The sequence below is a fragment of the Phyllobates terribilis genome, unplaced genomic scaffold (assembly GCF_046119375.1).
Source record: "Phyllobates terribilis strain yellow unplaced genomic scaffold, ASM4611937v1 Scaffold_12__6_contigs__length_324123572, whole genome shotgun sequence".
In the NCBI taxonomy this organism is placed as follows: Eukaryota; Metazoa; Chordata; class Amphibia; order Anura; family Dendrobatidae; genus Phyllobates; species Phyllobates terribilis.
In genome coordinates this window covers 185,968,090-185,989,348 of record NW_027362772.1, presented here as the reverse complement: position 1 = coordinate 185,989,348, position 21,259 = coordinate 185,968,090, and positions in this window count along the sequence as shown.

Here is a 21,259-nt window from a genome sequence, read left to right as displayed (position 1 = left end):
TCTGTGAAAATCACCGGCACTACCCTGCTGCAAATAAAGTATTTAAACACCCAGGTCTGGATGCCAATTAGCAGGAGGGAGGTAGCCACTGGGTCCTAGAGTGAGACAGATTCAAGAAGGTGTCTGTAATGCCAAACAAAGAGATCTTCTGCAACCAACTGCAGGGCGACTGTCTGTCACATCTGACACACCCGTGACAATATGAACAGAAGAGATGGAGCAGTGAGAAAACAAGCAGAGGAAAACACAGAAATATTTGTTAGAAAGCTTGGCAAATTCTTTTACCTGACCCCAGTTCTTGATTCACATGGCTCAGCACTGTTTCCTCTGTTCAAATATCAAAAGACTGAACATCACGTCCAAACAGAATACTGGTCTGAACAGGTGCATACTAAGAGTAGCCATCTTCATACATAACTAACAAATGAGGTTGCACTCTGTAACGCTATAGCATGTAAACATGAAATATATGAAATAGGAATTGCATTACTGCTCTAGAAAATAGGAAGAAAAACAAAGATACTTAGAGCATGAATTGGCCAATCCATGTATGCCCAGTAGCCACAGCAAGATGATCTTCTTTTCTGGGGACCTAACCTAATGTGTCCTCTCCTAGACTGAAGTCTACATTTATATGCTATAGTGTTACAGAGTGCAACTTTATTTGTTAGTTATGTACGGAGGTGGCTACTCTCAGTATGCACCCGTTTAGAGCAGTATTCTGTTTGGAAGTGACGTTCAATCTTTTGAAATTTGTATACATAGGCTCTCTGACTGAGCACTCCATCCATCAGTCCGTGGTGGTGTTAATCACAGCTCGATTCTACCTACTCATGTAAAAGTAGTCTATCAGCCCAGGAGAGGAAACACATCAGGTTAGGTCTCCAGCAAAGAAGATCGTCTTGTCATTGCTACTGGGCACACACGGATTGGGCAATTTATGAGCCAAGTATCTTCGTTTTTCCTATTTTCTAGAGCAGTAATGCAATTAAAAATTTACAAGCTATAGAGTGCACCTTTTGTTTGTTTCCTCCATTCAGTCATATAATGGATAAAATTAAATAGTAATTACCTTAGGTACACACAGGACAGTTTACACCAAACAATTACTTGAAAGTATGGTTACCCTTTAACGCACACTAGAGCGCCTCCAGACTTTTTCACACCTGGCACGTGCTCAACGTGCTCTCATCTGTGAAGAGAACAATAGTGATTCTGCCAATTCCTTTATTCTCTGGCAAACGCCATCCCAGCTGCATGTTGCGGGGCTGTGAGCACAGGATCTGCTACAGTTTCTGATAGTTTGATCAGAAATATGCACACCAGTAATCAACTGGAATAAATTTTTTACAGCTATCAATGCTCCTCGTAAAAAGAAGATACTGGTCCTCTTGCTGCCCTTCTATGGCGATGTCAAGTTCTCTTTTTGTAACGGCAAGTGTTTGCTTTGAGACTATGCTGGTAGACACCGCAAACCTTTTCACGACAACATATATGGATGCATTATTGTAAAACAGCTGGGCTACCCATGCAACCAGAATAAACTGCAGGTACTGTCTAATGCTACCAGTAGTGATAAGTACCTTAGCAAAATGCAAAACTAGAGAAGAATCAGTCATGAAGGATAAGGAGTAGTGATGAGCGAGCACTAAAATGCTCGGGTACTTGTTGCTCGGGTCGAGCAAATTGTAATACTCGGGTGCTCGACCCGAGCAATGAGCCCAATGTAAGCCTATGGGAAACTCTAGCATTTTTTAGGCGGCTCCCCCTAGCGGTCTGCAGAGGGCCTAAAAATTGCCCAAATCAATGGGAACAGTGCTCAAATGACATGGGAACAGCATGGGGAAAACCCCTGGAAGCATTTCTGACTCCCAGGTCACTGCTGTCACTCCTCTCTGTCCTCTGGCCATACACGCTGAACAGACGGTATGACAGTTGTGCAGGTAGTACCGTCTATAGTGCATGAAACTAGCTCCTGTTCTTCCTCCTCCTCCTCCTCTTCCTCATTGTCACCCAATCCACATTGGGTTGAGATGAGGCTGGGCTGTGTGTAATCACCCTGTATGATTCCTTGCTCCATCTCATCATGCTCTGCTTGCAATGCATCCTCTTTGATTGTGAGCAAAGAGCATTTCAGAAGACAGAGAAGCGGGATGGTGACGCTAATTATGGCATCATCGCCGCTCACTATCTTAGTGGAGTCCTCAAAGTTTTGGAGGATGGTACATATGTCTGACATCCATGTCCACTCCTGAGGTCTTATGTGTGGAGTCTGAACTAAATACCGACGGCCTTGTTTATGCTGGTACTCAACAACTGCCCTTTACTGCTCACAAATCCTTCCCAACATGTGCAGTAGAGTTTCAATGCGTGGGGACATCACATACCAGTCTGTGAGCCGGAAGCTGCAAACGCTGCTGAAACACGGCAAGGCTGGCGGAAGCTGTTGGTGACTTTCTAAAATGGGCACACAGGCGGCGTACTTTAACTAGCAGATCCGGCAGCTCCGGGTAGGATTTGAGAAACCGCTGAACCACGAGGTTAAGCACATGGGCCAGGCATGGTACGTGTGTGAGCTCACTTCGCCTCAGAGCCGCCATCAGGTTCCGGCCATTGTCACACATGACCATGCCTGGCTGTAGGTTCAGCGATGTGAGCCACAGATCTGCCTGCTCTTTTAGAGCTGCCCTTAACTCTTCAGTATTGTGCGGTTTGTCACCTAAGCATATTAGCTTCAGCACAGCCTGTTGCCACTTAGCTGAGGCTGTGCTGCAGTGCTTCCAGCTTGTGACTGATGTGATCATTTCGGAGATGAAGGCTGAAGAGGAGGCTGAGGAGGATGAGATGCAGGAGCTGTAGACTGTGGGAGAAACCCTGATTGACCTAGGGCCCGCAATCCTTGGCGTCGGGAGGACGTGTTCCGTCCCAAGGTCTGACTGGGTCCCGGCTTCCACTATGTTAACCCAGTGTGCCGTCAGCGCGATGTACCATCTCTGCCCACAAGCACTTGTCCATGTGTCCGTGGTTAGGTGAATTTTCCCGGTAACTGCATTGTTGAGGGCACGGCTAATGTTCTGGGACACATGCTTGTGTAATGCGGAGACGGCACACCGGGAGAAATAGTGGCGGTTGGGGACCGAGTACCGAGGGACGGCCGCCTCCATCAGGTTGCGGAATGTTTCCATCTCCATGAGCCTAAAAGGCAACATTTCGAGAGCAAGCAGTCGTGAAATGTGGGAATTTAGTAGTGTGGCCTGTTTTTGGCTGGGTATTTGCATTTGCGTTCCAAGGACTGGGGTATGGACAACTGAATGCTGCGCTGGGACAAGGACGTGCTTCCTGATGCTGCTACTTGAGAGTGTGCAACAACAGGTGCAGGGCAGAAGGCATCTTCGCATACACCATGGACAGGGCATTGGTTTGCATGCACAACAGCAGAAGAAGCAATGGTGCCACCCGCAGATACTACTCCTGGACCCTGGGGTTCGGCCCACAAAGTCGGGTGCTTTGCTGCCATGTGCCTGATCATGCTGGTGGTGGTCAGGCTGATTTTTTTGCCACCCCTGCTGATGGTGGCCTGGCAGGTGGTCCAAATGGCCTTTTTGGGGTTATCGGCATTGTCTTCAAAAAACAACCAGACTCAGGAAGACCTAACAGTTATACTGGCAACTTCCTTTGTGTTGGTGTTACAGGGAACAGTTACCTGCCTTCTGTCTGCGGCCACCACACTGCTTCTTCCTGCCTGTTGGGGTGCTCTGCCTCCCTCCCCCTGTGTGCTGCTGTCCTCGCTCTGCATGTCCTCCTGCCAGGTTGGGTCAGTTACTATATCATCCACCACCTCGTCTTCCTCTTCCGTACTCTAGTCCTCCTCCTGACCTTCTGGCAATTGTGTCTCATCATCGTCCACCTCTTGTGACACTTTCTCACCGTCGCCTTCGTGTGACCGTGGCTGCTCAAATACTCTTGCCCCTCATCAAGTGGACCGGGCGAGAGGCCCGAATCTATAAGTGGAAAAGTGAACAACTCTTCAGCGTATCCAAGTGTGGGATCAGTTGTCTCTGGGCACTCGGCTTTGTGGGAGGAAGGAGGTTCAGGGTGAGGAATATGCGGTCCAGACTCACAGCTACTGAGACTTGACCATGTGGAAGACAAAGTGGTAGTGGTGGTGGCTAAGTGACTGAAAGCATTATCTACTATCCAACCAATAACCTTTTCACACTCCTCTGTGTTCAATAGTGGTGTTCTTGGGTCCCCTATTAATTGGGACAGGAAGATCAAGCGAGAAGATGTGGGTGTTTGTTGTGGCACAATTTCAGCTTGCCCACGGCCTCGGCCTCTGCATGCACCATCATCACCATCACGTCCAATTCCCTGTCCCTTGCCACGTGCCTTGCCCATTTTAAATGGAGGACAATATCTTACACGCTCACTACAAATGACTGAATTTGGAGCGAACCTATATGTGATCCGTGTGACCACAGTTTTAAATACCTGGCCTGTAGGTAACTATTTTGGACAGCCAACTGGTGTCAATTGCTACACTGACACACTGAAATTTTTTTTATTGTAGGTCAGAAATGGCAGTATTTTCTGAAAACGTATATGTGATCCGTGTGACGGAGAAAACACAGTTTTAAATACCTGGCCTGTAGGTAACTATTTTGAACAGCAAACTGGTGTCAAAGACTTTGCTGACACACTGAACAAAATTTTAATGGATGCCAGAAATGGCAGTATTTTCTAAAAACGTGTATGTGATTCGTGTGATGGAGAAAACACAGTTTTAAATACCTGGCCTGTAGGTAACTATTTTGAACAGCAAACTGGTGTCAATTGCTTCACTGACACACTGAAATTTTTTTTAATGGAGGCCAGAATTGGCAGTATTTTCAGTGCAATTATATGTGATCCATGTGACGGACAAACCACGGTTTGAAATAGCTGAATTTTTAGCGCTGTAATATGGAAAGGAACTGGCTGTACTCTGCAGTGCCAACAAGCAAATGACGCAGAAAAACAGTGTTTTCTGGATTGCTTTTTAAGCAAATAATGAGGATTAAGATCCAAAAAAAATTATCCCTGGCCCCTGAGAACTGGGCCTATTTCTAGAAATATCTAACAGCAGCAGCTGGCAAAACTGGAATGGAGCCTCTTGTGCTATATGCACTGCAGTCTGCTATATACCCTGCCTGCCTATATACACTGCCTGCCTGATGTCTTTGGATTAGTCCTCAGAAGGACTGTATGTTGAGATGGTTATGTGTCTCTAATATAGTTTGGTACACCTACACTAACTAGAAACAAGCAAATCTCTCCCTAGCTCAGCAGCAGCTCTCCCTACACTGTTTGATCCGGAGTGACTGTGACGAGCATGGCGGCACCAGGTCTGATATAGACCTGATGACGCTGTGCGGCCAGCCAATCACTGTAATGCCACAACCAACATGGCTACGGCATTACAGTGAGTGGCAGGCAATCCCTGCATGTTCATTGGCGCTCTAAAGAGCGCCAAACATGCAGGGAGGAGGCCTGAGCTCCCGCCGAGCAACCCAGAAATACTCGGCGAGCATCTCGAGCAGTGAGATGCTCGGGCGAGCACCGAGCAGTAGCGAACATGCTCGCTCATCACTAATAAGGAGAGAGGAATTGGCCAGTATCTGAAAAATGTTTGGGGTAGTCTTGCTATTGCTTCTCTATTGTTATTTTAATTTGCACAAAAGCAGGGGAAATTGATTGACAAACATCTATGTTTCCCAACTGGACAATTTCATGTCCCTGAAGTTTATCTGACGTAGGGCTCGCTCACACGAAGAGTATAACACGACCATGTGCTATGTGATGTTTTATCAGTTAGCATTTGGCCCAATATTATACTATGGGGCAGTGCAGATCTGCGATTATTTTCTCATGCCGCTTCAGCATGCTGCGATGGCTCTGGGATTCGGCTCACGTGCACTTATGCAAGTCTATGGGTGTGTGTGAAATATCAGACTGCACTCGGATGTCATCCAAATGCACTCAGATTACTATGGGCTTAGAAATTGGAGAAATTAAGTTCTCCATCTTCTCCGCACCTGTGCTACGATTCTCTCATGTAAGAGAATTGGATCACACTAAGATAACACTCTGCTATATACAGCTCTGGCAAAAATTAAGAGACCACTGCAAAATTTTCATTTTCTATGATTTTTCTCTTTATAGGTATATTTTGAGTAAAATCTACATTTTTTTTTAGTCTATAAACTACTGACAACATGTCTCCGAATTGAAAGCTAAAAATTTTGTATTTATTTGCGGCAAATGATAAAGCGTCAAAATACTAAATAAGAAACAGTGCTTTCAGACCTCAAATTACTCATGTTTTAACTCGGGAAGAGTTCAGATATCAATATTAGGTGGACTATCCATGATTTTTAATCACAGCTTTCATGCGTCTTGCCATGCTTTCCACCAGTCTTTCCATGCTTTCCAATAACTATTCAGTGGTCTCTTAATTTTAGCCAGAGCTGTATATTTCTGTGTTAGAGAAGGATAAAATATAACATTAGCTTCAAGTAAGACCAGGTAGCCTATATATTCCTTTGAACACTCATTTCTGTAAAGAAACATTTTGTAAAAAGTTTTGGTAATACATTACTTAAATGGAATTTGTCCTAAAAAATGTAAAATAATTGAAAAAAATTTAAAGTACTGTTTTTATTTTTAATCAACATTTAACCCCGTTAAAGCCCAGGGCATACTAAAACGTACCTGCGCCCTGGGATTTAAGAGCCAGGTACGTATTAGTATGCCCTGTTGATTTTGCCCGCACACAGGCTGTGCGGGAGCGATCGCCGCCGGGTGTCAGCTGATTGTCACAGTTGACACCCGGTGCTACAGTATGTGCTGGGAAAATAGGAGAACGCTTGAGTATTATGGCAAACAATAGATATAATTTTATTTAAGTACAAAATTCCAAATATAAAAGACATATAAAAATAGCAGTGACAAGGGGGTGGGGTGAAAAAGTGCCAGCGGCTGGGGAGTACCAAGAAGGGGGTGGGCAGTATAGAGTAATCGATTATATATATAGCCAAAGTAGACTTAGGTGAGTCATTAATAAAATATACAGTATAGAGCAAACAACATATATTAGAAGTAGCAATTGATGAGGTATGGCATACAGGGAGACCTTAGCATTATTCGCTATCTCTATATGGATACCCTAATACTGAAAAAAGGGAGGTATAGGTGAGAACAATGATCCCTATAGCACATAAATGTATTGACTCACCACAAAAGAGCAGGGTAAAAAGAGCCCACGACCCCAACAGGGAGTTCCCAGCTGTGCAACGGGGAGGAGCGCGCCCCGACGCGCGTTTCAGCGATCTTTTTCAAGAGGCGCTAATGCACGCACCTCCAGGACCTGTAGAAATACCTCCCCATCAGATCACATGGTCTGCAAAGGGGAGGAAGCTGATTGGGCTGACACGGCGTGTGTGCCCGGAGCCACGCCCCCCGCCGCGCGCCGCAGCCGTCAAGTCCCAGGCACGCGCCCGGGCGCGCGCTGCAGACACGCCCCCGGAGGCGCTCCAGGGACAGAAAGACAGCCCCGTGCGAACGTAGGCAGGCCAAGCACCGGTACACATGCGCACCACCCAAGCAGTATCTGGACTCCCATAGGAGGGGAGGATAAACATACCTCCCATCAGTCCCAAGATATGTAAAGGTGCACAGGAGACCTAGGGCATATGTCTAATCCTTGACAGGAAAATAGGATAGCCCTCCATCTCAACTATAGGAAGAACACTTGCATCCATAATGTAACGGGTCTGGGAGGCGGAACCTCTGAGCTACTATACAAGGGGGCGGTCCTTGTAAGGGAGCGGGTGGCGACCAGGCAGGCAGTCACAGCAGGTGACCGGGACAGTCTCTAGAAGAACGGGCAGGAGGTCACGGCAAGTGACCGGGGCAGTCTCTGGATGAACGGGCAGATGGTCACGGCAAGTGACCGGGGCAGTCTCTGGGTGAACGGGCAGATGGTCACGGCAAGTGACCGGGGCAGTCTCTGGGTAAAGGGTTGGTACGACCTGTGGCGGCTGATGGTAGACGTGAGCTCCCAGGTGAGCAGGCGAGAGTCTCTGGATAAACGGGTGGTCACAGCATGTGACGGCGGAGCCTCCAGGAAGACCAACAGACAGGCGGCAGATGAGCGCTCCCAGGTGAGCGGGCAGAAGTCTCTGGACAGGCGGGTGGTCACAGCACGTGATGGCAGAGCCTCCAGGTAGGCTAGCAGACAGGCAGCAGATGAGCGCTCCCAGGTGAGCGGGCAGGAGTCACTGGACAGGCAGGTGGTCACAGCACGTGACGGCAGAGCCTCCAGGTAGGCTAGCAGGCAGGTAGCAGATGTGCGCTCCCAGGTGAGCGGGCAAGCTGGTCCATAGACAGACTGACAAGAGTTGGAAGGCAGACCGTCGGACCTCAGGCAAGCAGGCAGGTAGTTGATGTGCGCTCCCAGGTGAGCGGGCAAGCTGGTCCTTAGACAGACTGACAGGAGTAGTAAGGCAGACCGTCGGACCTCAGGCTAGCAGGCAGGTAGCAGAATATTAGGCAGGAATAAGACAGCAAGCTGGCAGGAATCTGGCAGGTATCTGGCAGGTAACTGGCAACGGGACCTGAGGGCTGAAGCAGAGTAGTGAACAGTGCAACAACATTGCTCGGGCACCTCCATTTTGGAGGAGGTGCCTTATATATGGTGAAGTCCTCCGGCCATTGGCCGGGGACTCCTTAGGACGGCGCGCGCGGCCCCTTTAAGAGGGAGGGAGAGCGCGCGCGCGCGCCCTAAGCACAGTGGCCGGGAAGGAGCGCGCGCTGCCAGCAGAGCGGGAGGAGGACGCCGGGCACGGAGCAGAAAGGTGAGGGGAACAGCGTCCCTTCCTAGCAGAGGGCAGGGACGCCGGCGCTACAGTACCCCCCCCTTTAGGCCCCCCCTTTTTTAGGCCAGACAGAAATTTAGCAAGGATGAGCGGGGCATGGATGTTCTCCCGGGGCTCCCACGTTCTCTCCTCAGGACCAAACCCCTTCCAATCTACTAGAAAAAAGGTCTTTCCTCTTACCCTTTTGGTGGCAAGAATGTTCTCTACCTCAAACTCGTCCTCAGCAGAAACCGGAGCAGGAGGCGTACCTGTAGACTTGGAAAAAGAGTTAAGTACCACAGGTTTGAGGAGAGATACATGAAAGGAGTTAGGGATCCGTAAGTTGGCCGGGAGTTTCAATTTATAGGCCACTGGGTTGATCTGACTGATGACCTCCAGAGGACCGATGAACCGAGGCCCTAACTTGTAAGAAGGTATCTTGAGTCGGACATATTTAGATGAGAGCCAGACTTTATCTCCAGGACGAAATTGTGGAGGATCCAGGCGTTTTTTGTCAGCGTGTCTTTTCATCCGTTCGGACGACTGAAGGAGTGCGGATCGGGTACTCTCCCAAATGGAGGAAAATTTGCTAACGAGAGATTCCGCAGCCGGGTTGTCCACAGAGGTGGAGACAGGAAAAGGAATCCGAGGATGCTGACCGAAGACTACAAAAAACGGGGATTTGGAGGAGGATTCGCTCTCGTGATTGTTATAAGAGAACTCGGCCCATGGTAGGAGATCCACCCAGTCTGAATGATGGGCATTAACGAAGTGCCGGAGGTAACTGGTCAGGTTCTGATTGATCCGCTCCACTTGACCATTGGACTGTGGGTGGTAAGCGGAAGAGAAGTCCAGGGTGACGTCTAGCAGTTTACAAGTGGCTCTCCAGAAGCGTGAGGTGAACTGTACCCCACGATCCGACACGATGTGGAGGGGCAGGCCATGAAGACGAAAGATGTGACGAATAAAGTCTTTCGCTAGCTCGGGTGCAGACGGGAGGCCTGGCAGGGGAACGAAATGAGCCATCTTGGAGAAGCGGTCAGCGACCACCCAAATGACCGTACAACCGGCAGAGACTGGGAGGTCAGTTATAAAGTCCATTCCTATATGCTGCCAGGGAGCAGCAGGTACAGAAAGCGGAAGGAGGCGACCGGCTGGCAGATGTCTCGGAACCTTGTTGCGGGCGCAGGACACACAGGCAGAAACAAAGTCTATCACGTCCTTGTGCAGGGTAGGCCACCAGTAGTGCCGGGTAATAAGCTGGAGGGTCTTTTTCTGACCGGCGTGGCCAGCCAGTTTAGACGAGTGACCCCAGTGAAGGATCTTCTCCCGATCAGGTACTGATACGAACGTCTTTCCGGGAGGGAGACGATTTAGACTCACGGGAGCCACCTGCATTACTCTGGCGGGATCGATGATGTGTTTCGGATCTTCCTCGAGATCAGACACCAGAAAGGATCGAGACAAGGCGTCCGCCTTGACGTTTTTGTCAGCCTGGCGAAAATGAAGTACAAAATTAAAGCGAGCAAAAAACAAGGACCACCGGGCTTGGCGCGGGTTAAGTCTCTGGGCATGCTGGAGGTAAGCCAAGTTCTTGTGGTCAGTGTAAATTATTACCGGGTGAAGAGCCCCCTCGAGCAGGTAACGCCACTCCTCCAATGCCAGTTTGATGGCCAATAACTCTCGGTCTCCTATGGAATAATTGCGCTCTGAGGAGGAGAAGAGTTTAGAGAAGAAGCCGCAAGTTACCATCCTCCCGGAAGATGATTTTTGAGTAAGTACCGCTCCGGCTCCAGAGGAGGAGGCGTCAACTTCCAGGAAGAACTGCTTGTTGCCGTCCGGGCGATGCAGCACCGGGGCGGAAGAGAAGGCCTGTTTTAAGGAAAGAAAGGCCTCCTCTGCTTCGGGCGGCCACTCTTTGGGATTAGTACCCTTACGGGTGAGCGCGGAAATTGGGGCAGTCCGGGAAGAGAAGTGCGGTATGAAGAGGCGGTAGTAGTTGGCGAAGCCCAGGAACCGCTGAATGGCCTTCAACCCCTCCGGTCGAGGCCATTTCTTGATGGCAGACAGTTTCTCTGGATCCATTCGTAGGCCGGTCTGAGAAATAATGTAGCCCAAAAACGGAAGCGAGGTCTGCTCAAAGAGGCACTTCTCGTATTTAGCGAAGAGGTGATTCTGCCTGAGCCTGAGCAGGACCTGACGAACGTCCCTCCGGTGAGTCTGGAGATCCGGAGAGAAGACCAAGATGTCGTCCAGGTACACCACTACGCAGGAGTAGAGAAGGTCCCGGAAGATGTCATTGACCAACTCTTGAAAGACGGCAGGAGCGTTACAGAGACCAAAGGGCATTACCAGATATTCATAGTGGCCGTCCCGGGTGTTGAATGCCGTCTTCCATTCATCCCCCTGACGGATACGAACCAGGTTGTACGCCCCACGGAGGTCCAGTTTGGTGAAGATTCTAGCCCCCCTCAGACGATCAAATAACTCCGGAATGAGCGGAAGGGGGTACTTATTCTTCACCGTGATCTGGTTAAGGCCTCTATAGTCTATACAGGGACGGAGAGAGCCGTCCTTCTTTTTGACGAAAAAGAAGCCTGCTCCCGCCGGGGAGGTAGATTTCCGGATGAAACCCCTGGCCAGATTCTCCTCAATATATTCGGACATCGACCGGGTCTCAGCAGCGGATAATGGATAAATACGCCCACGGGGAGGAGTAGTACCAGGTAACAGGTCGATAGGGCAGTCGTATGGTCTATGAGGGGGTAGTGTCTCTGCCTCCTTTTTATTAAAGACATCAGCATAAGACCAATAAGGAATCGGAAGTCCAGGTAGATTAGCTGGGGTAGGAGAAGGACGGATGGGATGGACGGGAACCAGACAGGTCTTATGGCAGTCCTGTCCCCAGCGAAGGACTTCTCCGGTCTGCCAGTCAAGCACGGGTGCATGTCTCTGGAGCCAAGGTAGACCTAGCAAGAGGGCGTGAGAGAGTCCAGGCAGAACATGAAAGGAGATACTCTCAGAATGCAGCATTCCTACCTGCAGAGTAATGGATTCGGTGATGAGTTGGATGGGGCGTGGTAAGAGACCCCCATCCACGGCAGCAACAGACAAGGGTACAGCCAGAGGTTTGGTGGGGATGCGGTATTTCTCTACCAGGGACTGTGAAATAAGATTCCCGGCTGCTCCAGAGTCAAGTTGGGCTAGTTCGAAAAAACGGTTCTCCCCGCAGACAATTGAGACTGACAGCAGCAGAGATGGAGAGGATTTATTTTTGTCTAGGTCGACCTCTCTGAGCGAACCTAGACACAGGCGTTTCCCGACCTCTCCGGGCAGGCACGGATCCGGTGCTCCTTACTGCCACAGTAGAAGCAGCTCCCCTCGGCACGGCGTAAGTCCTGACGGGTTTTGACCATCTTGGTCTGGTCGACCTGCATAGGCTCAGGAGAGTGTACCTGGGGAGAGACGGATTTCTGAAAAGTAGGAGCTAGACGTGGAAACCTCCTCTCACGGGTGACCTCTTTGGCACGCTCCTGGAACCGTAGGTCAATCCGGGTGGCAAGAGTTATTAGGTCATCGAGAGTGGTAGGAATGTCCCGACCGGCAAGTTCATCTTTAATACGGCCGGACAGACCCTCCCAGAAGACGGATACCAGAGCGTCGTTATCCCAGGCCAGCTCCGAGGCAAGGGTACGGAACCGTATGGCATATTGGCCCACGGTGAGACTTCCCTGACGGAGGCGTAGCAGTGATGATGCGGATGAGGTCTTCCGTCCGGGTTCGTCGAAGACTTTCCGGAAAGCCATGAGAAAGGCTGGCAAGTCGGACACCAGGGGGTCTCCTCTCTCCCATAGAGGATTTAGCCAGGCCAGGGCCTCCCCGGTGAGATGGGACATGATGAAGGCAATTTTGGCCCGGTCGGAGTTAAACTGGTGGGACAGGAGTTCAAAGTGCAGGGTGCACTGATTTATGAAGCCCCGAGCCTGGGCGGAGTCGCCTCCGAAGCGAGGAGGTGCAGAAAGCCGGGGTCCGGGGTAGGATACCATGGTATTAGTGGACAGCGGAGCTGCCGGATTGCGAGTCATGGCACTGGCGGAGGTTGCTGGCGGAGCAGTCAGAGTGTCCAGGCGAGAATTGACATTCCGCAGGTGACCCAGGATGGACTCCTGTTGGGACCTCTGACGGGACAGTTCATGACACAGGTCCGAGAGCGAGGGAGCTTGGGTGCCACCGGGTTCCATGGCCCGAGCAAACTGTAACGGGTCTGGGAGGCGGAACCTCTGAGCTACTATACAAGGGGGCGGTCCTTGTAAGGGAGCGGGTGGCGACCAGGCAGGCAGTCACAGCAGGTGACCGGGACAGTCTCTAGAAGAACGGGCAGGAGGTCACGGCAAGTGACCGGGGCAGTCTCTGGATGAACGGGCAGATGGTCACGGCAAGTGACCGGGGCAGTCTCTGGGTGAACGGGCAGATGGTCACGGCAAGTGACCGGGGCAGTCTCTGGGTGAACGGGCAGATGGTCACGGCAAGTGACCGGGGCAGTCTCTGGGTAAAGGGTTGGTACGACCTGTGGCGGCTGATGGTAGACGTGAGCTCCCAGGTGAGCAGGCGAGAGTCTCTGGATAAACGGGTGGTCACAGCATGTGACGGCGGAGCCTCCAGGAAGACCAACAGACAGGCGGCAGATGAGCGCTCCCAGGTGAGCGGGCAGAAGTCTCTGGACAGGCGGGTGGTCACAGCACGTGACGGCAGAGCCTCCAGGTAGGCTAGCAGACAGGCAGCAGATGAGCGCTCCCAGGTGAGCGGGCAGGAGTCACTGGACAGGCAGGTGGTCACAGCACGTGACGGCAGAGCCTCCAGGTAGGCTAGCAGGCAGGTAGCAGATGTGCGCTCCCAGGTGAGCGGGCAAGCTGGTCCATAGACAGACTGACAAGAGTTGGAAGGCAGACCGTCGGACCTCAGGCAAGCAGGCAGGTAGTTGATGTGCGCTCCCAGGTGAGCGGGCAAGCTGGTCCTTAGACAGACTGACAGGAGTAGTAAGGCAGACCGTCGGACCTCAGGCTAGCAGGCAGGTAGCAGAATATTAGGCAGGAATAAGACAGCAAGCTGGCAGGAATCTGGCAGGTATCTGGCAGGTAACTGGCAACGGGACCTGAGGGCTGAAGCAGAGTAGTGAACAGTGCAACAACATTGCTCGGGCACCTCCATTTTGGAGGAGGTGCCTTATATATGGTGAAGTCCTCCGGCCATTGGCCGGGGACTCCTTAGGACGGCGCGCGCGGCCCCTTTAAGAGGGAGGGAGAGCGCGCGCGCGCGCCCTAAGCACAGTGGCCGGGAAGGAGCGCGCGCTGCCAGCAGAGCGGGAGGAGGACGCCGGGCACGGAGCAGAGAGGTGAGGGGAACAGCGTCCCTGCCTAGCAGAGGGCAGGGACGCCGGCGCTACACATAACATAGTGATTAATATATACAATTTGTGTATGGACAATTTTAAGGTGCAAGTAGTGTTCAAGTAAATTTCTTCACATGAGAAGAGATGGCAGCAGAATCTTTAGAAATTCTCCACTCAAATTGAGAAAAAGGAAGATGCAAAGCTTGATAGAGGAATAAGATTAAATCTGAGAAGGTACAAAAGAGGAAAAGTATATAATGAATTAAAACCAAAGAAAAAATTAAAATCAAGCTAAAGGCTATAATGGTTTTAATTCATTATATACTTTTACATATATACTTATTTCTACAGGTCCTGGAGGTGCGTGCATTAGCGCCTCTTGAAAAAGATCGCCGAAATGCGCGTCGGAGCGCGTTCCTACCCGTTGCACAGCTGGGGACTCCCTGTTGCTATAGGGATCATTGTTCTCACCTATACCTCCCTTTTTTCAGTATTAGGGTATCCATATAGAGATAGCGAATAATGCTAAGGTCTCCCTGTATGCCATACCTCATCAATTGTTACTTCTAATATATGTTGTTTGCTCTATACTGTATATTTTACTAATGACTCACCTAAGTCTACTTTGACTATATATATATATATAATCGATTACTCTATACTGCCCACCCCCTTCTCGGTACTCCCCAGCCGCTGGCACTTTTTCACCCCACCCCCTTGTCACTGCTATTTTTATATGTCTTTTATATTTGGAATTTTGTACTTAAATAAAATTATATCTATTGTTTGCCATAATACTCAAGCGTCCTCCTATTTTTGCATGTATTTATTGGAATAGGCAATACGGACTTGGTGCCTGACACTGGGTCAAGGTACCATGGTCTGTCCAACATTGAACATTTGGCCTCTTTTTTTCTAGTATGTGCTGGGAGCGGCCCCACACCGCTCCCGGCACATTAACCCCCGCAATGCTGCGATCGAAGTCGATCGCAGCATTGCGGAGGTAAGCACCAACGCTCAACTTTTCCCCGCCGTCCGAGGCCTTGTTACGTGGTTGTCATGGTGACCCGGATGTCGTCATGACAACATCCGGGTCACCAGATAGCAGGAAGATACTTTGATCATGCGCAGTGCATGACCAAATTATCTTCTGCATCTGCAGCGCTGACAGCCTGTATAGCACAGGGATGGTGCTCCATCCCTATGCTATACAGGCAATCAGAGTAAAAAAAACCTTTAAGTCCCATAGTGGGACAAAGTATAAAAGTAAAAAAAAAGTGTTAAAAAATGAAAAAAAAAAAAAAATTGTAAAAATCTAAAAAAAAAAAAAATCAAAAAAATAATCCACCAAAAATAAAAATATAATGTACCCATCAATAAATATTTGGTATTGCCGTGTCTGGAACGACCTGACCTATAAAACTGTCCCATTAGTTAACCCCTTTAGTGAACACGGTAAAATATAAAAATAAAAAACGAAGCAAAAAACAATGCTTTATCATCATACGCCAAACAAAAAATGGAATAAAAAGTGATCAAAAAGACTAATATAAATAAAAATGGTACTGCTGAAAACGTCATCTTGTCCCGCAAAAAACAAGCTGCCATACAGCTCCATCAGCTGAAAAAATAAAAAAGTTATAGCTCTCAGAATACAGCGATGCAAAAAATATTTTTTTCTATAAAATAGCTTTTATTGTGTAAAAGCGCCAAAACATAGAAAAACAATATAAATGTGGTACCGCTGTAAACGTAGTGACCCGAAGAAAAAAGCTGCCTTATCAATTTTACCACACGCGGAACAGCATAAAAAAATTTATTTTTATTTGTTTATTCTGCCTCCCAAAAATTGGAATAGAAAGCGATCAAAACATGTCACGTGCCCGAAAATGGTACCAATAAAAACATCAACTCATCCCGCAAAAAACAAGCCATCACATGACTCTTTCGGCCAAAATATGGAAAAATTATAGCTCTCAAAATATGGCGATGCAAAAACTAGATTTTGCAAAAAAATGCGGCTTTTAGTGTGTGACAGCTGTCAATCATAAAACCCGATATGATTCTGGTATCGCTGTAATCGCGCCGATTATAGAATAAAGTCGTCTAATCACTTATACCGCTCGAGGAACAGCGTAAAATATAAACTCTAGGGTTAGGGTTGTGCTAGGGTTAGGGTTGTGCTAGAGTTGGGGTTGTGCTATGGTTAGGGTTGTGGTTGTATTAGGGTCGTGCTAGGGTTAGGGTTGGGGTTAAGGTTGGGGTTAGGATTAGGGTTGGGGTTAGGGTTGGGGCTAGGGTTGGGCTAGGGTTAGGGTTGGGCTAAGGGTTAAGGTTGGGCTAGGATTAGGGTTGGGATAGGGTTAGGGTTAGGGTTGGGATTTTTTTTTCAAAAGTAAAAAAAAAAAAGATGACGATATGGCGATTAGTGTTGAGCGCAAGTGCTCGCTACTTGAGTTTGCATCGGGTACTTGGGTATGCACTGAGTATCGCGGGTGCTCAAGTGACATGCTCGAGTCTCCACCCCATATGCTTCGCAGCCAAAAAAAACTTGCGGGGATTGCCTGCCATACACGAGCGATCTCTGCATGTCTTTTTTTGGTTGTCTAATAACCGTGAAACATATGGGCGGGGACTCGAGCATGTCACTTGAGCACCCGTGATACAAGGTGCATACCTGAGTACCCGATGCAAACTCAAGTAGCGAGCACTTGCGCTCAAGACTAATGACAACTTATTCAATATGATGACCTAATGTTGTCAAATTCTGTGTCGTACCTCTGGGTTCAAAATGTTCACTATACCCTTTGATAAAATCCTTGAGGGGTGTAGTTTCCAAAATGGGGTCACTTGTGGGGGGTTTCCACTATTTAGGCACATAAGAGGCTATCCGAACGCGACATGACATCCGCTCTCAATTCAAGCCAATTTTGCGTTCAAAAAGTCACACAGTGCTCCTTCCCTTCTGAACTCTGCCGTGCGCCCAAACACTGTATTTTCCCCACATATGGGGTATTGCCGTACTCAGGAGAAATTGCACAAAAGTTTCTGGGGTCCATTTTCTCCTCTTAGGCTAAGTGCCCACGATGCAGAAATGCTCCGGATTTTTCCTGAGTATTTCTGCATCTCCCTGGCAGAAAAAACGCGTGCGGATTGTACATGCATTTTTCCTGCCAGGGACAAGCGTTTGTCACGCCTTTTGCACATGTGATTTCGCATGTGGGTTGTCAAGCGCTTTTCCAAGCGATTTTAGCATCACTTGGAAAAGTGCTTGATAACTTGGTCACACAATATAAATCCATGCAACCGGCATGCATTTATATAGTGTGATCAAGTTAATAGTTAAAAAAAAGAATAAAATGGTAAAAAATAAAAAAATAACATTATACTCACCTTCCGATGGTCCCCGGTCTCCCCGGTGGCTTGCGGTGGTGTAAAAGGACCTGCCATGACATTATTTAGTCATGTGACAGGTCACGTGACCGCCGACGTCAGCGGTCGCGTGACCTGTCACATGACTAAACGACGTCATGGCATGTCCTTTTACACCATCGCGAGCCACCGGGGAGCCAGGACGCATTGCTGAGGAGCCCGGGGACCATCAGAAGGTGAGTATAATGTTGTTTTTTTTATTTTAAATTATTATTTTTTTTTACAGGTACTATGGTACCCGGGTCTGGAGGAGAGTCTCCTCTTCTCCAGACCCCAGCACCATCCGCACAGTGAATCGCTTAATGTCTGCATGTGCCATGTGACATGTAGTCATGCGGATATTAAGCGATTCAATGCAAGTCAATGGCTGCGTGTCCGCAAAATTAATGGACATGCTGTGTATTTTTCCGCAATGATAATCCACAGCGGAAATTTCAGCAGCATGTGCACAGCACATGAGTATTATCATTGGGGAACATTGCAGACCTTCTACCAAGCGTTTTTTAAGCATTTTCACGGCGGAATTGCCGCTGTGGAAACACTTAACGCATAGCGGGCACGCAGCCTTATCCTTATGAAAATAAAAATGAAAATAAAAAAATTGGGGCTAAAACATCATTTATGTAGAAAAAGTTTTATTTTTTTATTTTTACGGCTCAATGTTATAAACTTCTGTAAAGCACTTGGGGGTTCAGGGTGATTACCACACATCTAGATAAGTTCCCTGAAGGGTCTAGTTTCCAAAATGGTGTCACTTGTGGGGGGTTTCCACTGTTTAGGCACATCAGGGGCTCCCCAAATGCAACATGACGTCCGCTAATTATTCAAGCAAATTTTACATTCAAAAAGTCAAATGCACTTTTTGCATTTGTTCCTTCCCTTCCGAACCCTGCCGTGCGCCCAAACAGTGTTTTTTTCCCCACATATGGGATATCTGCGTGCTCAGGGGAAATTGCACAACAGATCTTGGGGTCCATTTTTTCCTGTTACCGCTGCGAAAATAAAAAAAAATGGGTCTAAAGTAACCTTTTTGTGAAAAAGGGCATAAAAATTCAAATTTTGAAAATTGCTAAATTTTCACCAAATTTCCTTTTTTTTCACAAATAAACGCAAGTGATATGGAAGAAATTTTACCACTATCACGAAGTACAATATGTCACGAAAAAACAGTCTCCGAATCAGGGGGATCCGATGAAGCGTTCCAGAGTAATCACCTCATAAAGTGACAGTGGTCAGAATTGTAAAAATTGGCCTGGTCGTTGACCTTGGGTAGTAAAGGGGTTAATATTTTTCATGGTAAAAAATCTGAAAAATTATTTTAAAAGTTTTAATATTTTCAACTTTTAACTACTAGGGGGAGCAGGTACGACTTTGCGAAATGTGGGCAGGATCTACTCGCATGGGTCTGACATCACTCCTCCCCTCCTCTTCTGGGTGTTTGCAAAAGGAGGGGGAGGATAAAGTTTAGGATCACAGTGTAGGGACATTTTGTTGGTGAGTGCAATGTTAGGCTATGGCCCCACTGTCAGTATTTGTTCAGTATTCGGTCAGTATTTTTTCTCAGGAGTGGGAGCCAAAACAAGTTGAGGAACAATCAGAGAAAAGGTATAATAGAAACAAGTCACCAATTCTGCATTTTTCACCCATTCCTGGCTTTGGCTCCCACTCCTGAGAAAAAGTACTGACTGAATACTGATCAAATACTGATAGTGGGGCAGTGGCCTTATACTGACAAGTGGACAGCGTCACAGAGAGCTTCTGACAGGGCTGACTATAGCTTTCCTGCTACTTAAGGTGAAAATTTAAATGCAGTGCAATATAAACATGCAGTGAATAAATGCAATCCCTCCACTCTTTTTTGGGGGTTTTGTTTATGGCGTTCCTTGCATAGTGAAAATGACCTGGCAACATGATTTTCCAGGTCTGTACAATTACGGTGATACCAAACTAGCTTAAAATCTTTTCTTATTTATTTATTAGAATATTGAAAATAAAAATCAGAAACAGTAATAAAAAAAAAAAATTGGCTTGTGTCACCCTTTTCTGAGACCCTCAACGGTTTTATTTTTCCGTCAATGGAGGGCTTGTTTTTTGTGGGTTTAGCTGATATTTATAATTTAATCTTTTTAGGGAATTGGAATGACGGAAAAAAAGCACTTTTGTATTTCGATTAATTTTCTGTTAATGGCACTTACCATAGGGGATCATTTTCTTATCCTGATAGACCGGACTTTTACAGTGATACCAACTATGTTTAATTTATTTTTCTAATAGAAGAGAAAGGGGGAAATTCACATTGGTGTATAATATATAAATATTTTACATTTCGTTAATTTTTTCTTACCGACTATGCAGAGCATAACAGTCAAATCATCTCCGTCTGCTGTGCTCTGCACATTGACTGAGCTCTGCTTTGTCAGTGTGTAAGTGCTACCTCAGTACAGCGCAGCAGAGGAGACGACTTGGTCACTAGTTACTGTGGTCTGTACATTTAAAATGAAAATGCAGAGCGCAGGAACCAGTGACAGGTTCATCTGATCTGCTGCAGTTGGCAGATGTAGCAGTTACACTGACAAAGCAGAGCGTCCCGTGAGGATTTGACTGCTTCTTGCTGAATACTGTACGGGTGAGTGGTGACAGCAGATTAAGGCACTAGGGCTGCAATGGTCACTTCATACAGCGTTGTGAACAGGATGGGCTACCTATTATTGTACTAGTAATGTCAGGCTGCCCGAGTGTTCTCACCGCTGGAAGAAGTCACCACCCCAGCTCTGGTGCCTGACCTGCTGTCACGGCTACTCACAGTGTGCAGAGCGCAGCAGCAGGCAATGATTTGACCGCTGCGCTCTGAACAGTGGAAGTAGCAGTGAGTGGTGAAAAATTGAAATTGCAATTGAATGCATAATGCTGGGCTCCAATAAAATGGCTCCTGCTTCTACCTACAGCTGTAAACTGAGCATGACAGCGGGTGTACACAGTTCACAGCTGAAGCTGCCACAGCAAAGGAGATGTGATCGGAGACCGACCCTACTCTCCTTTGGCCTGTACCTGCCCTATTGGGTGTGTGTAATTGTTGTATGCGGACACATTGCACACAAATACAAATGTCAGCCCCCAGTGGATAAAGAAAAAAAAAACAAACAAAAAAAACTATTACATCAGTTTATTCTAGAAGTAATGTAAATGTATGAACACAGTGACTGCACCAGCAGAATAGTGAGTGCAGCTCTGGAATATAATACAGGATATAACTCAGGATCAGTACAGGATCAGTAATGTAATGTATGTACACAGTGACTGCACCAGCAGCATAGTGAGTGCAGCTCTGGAGTATAATACAGGATATAACTCAGGATCAGTACAGGATCAGTAATGTAATATATGTACACAGTGACTGCACCAGCAGAATAGTGAGTGCAGCTCTGGAGTATAATACAGGATGTAACTCAGGATCAGTACAGGATCAGTAATGTAATGTATGCACACAGTGACTGCACCAGCAGAATAGTGAGTGCAGCTCTGGAGTATAATACAGGATGTAACT